The sequence below is a fragment of the Limulus polyphemus genome, unplaced genomic scaffold (assembly GCF_000517525.1).
Source record: "Limulus polyphemus unplaced genomic scaffold, Limulus_polyphemus-2.1.2 Scaffold662, whole genome shotgun sequence".
Classification (NCBI taxonomy): Eukaryota; Metazoa; Arthropoda; class Merostomata; order Xiphosura; family Limulidae; genus Limulus; species Limulus polyphemus.
Window position 1 is genome coordinate 166,717 of NW_013666272.1, and position 3,852 is coordinate 170,568.

The 3,852-nt window shown below is 34.7% G+C and overlaps 1 protein-coding gene across 1 annotated transcript in view; it reads right to left on the reverse strand.

The window, feature by feature from the left end:
- Positions 1-119: 119 nt before the first annotated feature.
- LOC106459797 (E3 SUMO-protein ligase PIAS2-like) overlaps positions 120-3,852 on the reverse strand; it is a 107,412-nt gene continuing 103,679 nt past the window's right edge. The window contains exon 16 of the mRNA XM_022386342.1: positions 120-137. The gene's annotated coding sequence lies outside the window, so the exon portion shown is untranslated. The remainder of the gene's footprint in view (positions 138-3,852) is intronic.

A 3,852-nucleotide genomic window follows, 5' to 3' on the forward strand; every position in this document is an offset into this window, starting at 1 on the left:
TATGAAACTTGCCAAGTGGTCACTATGCCATGACATGATAAGATAACATGGCAAATCTTAACACAAGCAGTCATTGGCTTTGTAGTTATGAAATGAAAATTGTATATATATCTAACTATACATATATATATATATATATCAGAAAAATCCATCAGTGAAAACTGTTAATCAAGGAAAATAATATGTAGCTATACGAGTGCTATCTGCACTAGCCATTCCTAATTTAGCAGTAAAGGATTAAAGGGGAGGCAGCTAGTCATCATCACCTACCACCGATTATTTTACCAATGAATAGTAGGCTCAACCATCACATTATTACGTCTCCCACAGCTGAAAGGGTGAGCATGCTTGGTTTGATGGGGAGATTGCGAGTAGAGCACCCTAACCATCTGGCCATGTCAGATGGCCAGGGAAAGAAAAAATAAGTTTATTTCATATTCAAGAGGCTGGATAACAAAGCTGTAAAAAAAAAGCAATGAACATAAAAACTGGCATTTTACTTGAAAATATCATTGAATTTAATGGAAAACAGTAATAGAATGAAATAAATACCCACTCATGTTCAGTTATCGTAATGTGTCTGAATAGACTTCACAATTCAAAGACTTCATCTAATCTGAAAATTTTTTCAGTGATTGACCTTTAAGCTTACCTAAATATTTGCATGGGGCACTTTAGAATGCTGGCAAAAAAAAAGTTGCCCAATAACGTAAACAAACAAAATTTGATTAAAGTGTTATACAGCCCATTTAAGAAAATTGGGAAAAAAACGAATTATAATTGTTAATTTTTTTACATACTGTTCACTACTCCTTTACAATTACATTTAGCAGTCAATTTTCCTTCATTGTAAAAACAATCGCTAACAGAGCTCCTAAGGGCATATCCACGAACGTTACTGAAAGAATTTGAAACTAATATTTGTCAGTGTAAAAACTATCAGAGAATTTTGTTAAACCAATTCAATGCTTACTAAAACATTTTTCATTAGACCTAATATCTCGTATTTTTTATCTCCTTTGACTTTTGTTTTTAGAGCTTCAAAATATCAAGATTTTATAGCGTTTAAAATAAATAATGATTGGGCCAAATGAGAACAAATGAAATGACTTTTTATTAACACTGAAATCAACTGATTTCCCTCACTACATGTTTATAGGAGTCCTATTTACTGGGGAGGCACCAATGAAGAATCTCTGAAGGCTGCTATTAATAGCATATTTGAGCCATTGGGAACATACCCCTTAGTTACTACCAAACAAAGCTTGTTTCCACAACAACCAATGGCAATAACATCAACTTTGACTACACATTTGGGCTCCTCATACATACTGGTCATGAAAGGAACTGAATTTTGAAAATACGTTCCTTAAATCATCGCATCGAGCTTGCTGAAAAGGCTGCTTTTAAAGATTTTGGATTTGAAAAAGCTCACAACTTTTTATAAGCCAATTTCAACATTCTGATAAACTATTTAAGCAGCAGCCTAAGCACTTGGGATTGAGTATTATGTTTTGTCAAGGCTTACCGGGACACGATTTGTTGTTCAGAGAGTTCAAACCTTCAAGAGATTGATTGATACGTGGCCAGCATTCATAACTGAGTAAGAAGCAGTTTGAGTAGTTCGTCCTACGCAAAGTTACATTCGAGGGTTCAAGGTTTGCTTGTTTGTTTGAAGTTAAGCACAAAGCTACACAAAGGGCTATCTGTGCTCTACCCACCATGGATATCGAAACTCAGTTCCTAGCATTGTAAGTCCGCAGACATACTGCTGTGACACTGGGGGAGGGGCAAGGTTTGCTGAAAAAATGTAGATCTTACTGCATGTTTTGCTTATTGTGCTTGATATGCTTGAGAAGATGGGGTATGCATCAAAGGTATTTAAAGAAGGCTTCCTTGCTTACAAGATGAAATCAACAATTGAATTCACATTGTTGGAACTGGATGACTGCAAGGACTCAGCAGGGAATGATAACGAAATTCTGGATAGTTCTCTTTCTCATCATATTTTTTGAAAGAATGGGAATCATTGAAGGCAGCAGAGGTCCTTCACTTCAATTTTAGAGAACTGCATCACATGAATTATAGGTTGAAGGCAAATAATGCAAAAAGAGATGTTATAAGTAAGCTGTCTATGCTTCTAAAGGTTTCAATTTGATGATTTCAACAATGAAGTATATGCAATAATGAACTTTTTGACACAAAGAACTGGACTAATGAAAAGTACTTTTGGAAAGAGGATATTACTCAATTTGCCATTCATTTTACGATAACAATAACAGGTTACGACCTCTCTGAAGTTCTCAGTGAATAGAGAATGCTGAGGACTTATTTAAAGGTTAGGCTGCAGAACAAGGAAGCAAAGAATCTTTGACAGATCATTAGTTTTGTTTGTTTTTTTTTAATTTCGCGCAAAGCTACACGAGGGCTATCTGCGTTAGCCGTCCCTAATTTAGCAGCGTAAGACTAGAGGGAAGGCAGCTAGTCATCACCACCCACCGCTAACTCTTTTACCAATGAATATGGGATTGACCGTCACATTATAACGTCCCCACGGCTGAAAGGACAAGCATATTTGGTGCGACGGGGATTCGAACCCGCGACCCTCAGATTGCGACTCGAGCACCCTAACCACCTGGCCATGCCGAGCGCATTAGTTTTAAAAGAAATGAATATCCAAATAGACGTGTCTTTGTAGAGATTTTAATTTCAATAAGTGGATCTAATTATTCTGTAGAATACGCATTTAGTATACTGACTAACATGACATTTGATAGGAGCTTTTCAACAATGCATAAAAGAATGGAATCAATTTTAATCATCGGTGCAAGTGACAAAAACTGGACTGTGAAAGAGGGACAGATTATTAAAAGCAATTGATATACATTTTGAGAAGCAGAGAGAGACAAAAACTGCAGTACCACCAAGAAAAATTGTGATCTTGGAATCCGAAGAAGAAAGTCAAAGTCAAAACACACCTTTTGAATATACAAGTTATTTTTAGTTTCTGCTTTTTTATAGTTTTAATAAAATTGATAGCTTTGCTAATATAATGTAAATATTTATAAGGTTAAAGAGTAAATATTTTCTTGCTATTTCCCTGTAATAACGTGTCATTTTAAGTACCCTTGCAATTCACATGCATAAACTGATTTGTGCATGGGCATCACCACACACGTGGTTTTTAATCACGAAAAGAACTTGTAATGCATACAATTAATAATGTCCATTGTATTCAAAGGGACTGATTCTACTATCCAGATGTAGCAATAATCCTGAACAACTATGTCATTACAGATACATTCAAATTAACAAGGCTCACTGGACAAAACAAAATAAAACTTGTACAATTAATGATTGACTACACACATTCCACAGAAAAATTAAGTTTCTGATGTGAGAATTAATCATTTACATGTGTGTGCATAATATTTTGCTTTCAGTATCATAAATATCTTTCACTGCATCACTAACAGTTAATACAGTATCATTAAACACTGGTTTTGTCAACTTGGTCTTCGTGAGATAAAGACTGAAGTAAATTTCTTTCACTATATCACTAACAGTTAATACAGTATCATTAAACACTGGTTTTGTCAACTTGGTCTTTGTGAGATAAAGACTGAAGTAAATTTCTTTCACTGTATCACTAACAGTTAATACAGTATCATTAAACACTGGTTTTGTCAACTTGTTCTTCGTGAGATAAAGACTAAAGTGAATTTCTTTCACTGTATCACTAACAGTTAATACAGTATCATTAAACACTGGTTTTGTCAACTTGTTCTTCGTGAGATAAATACTGAAGTAAATTTGTTTCACTGTATCACTAACAGTTAATACAGTATCATT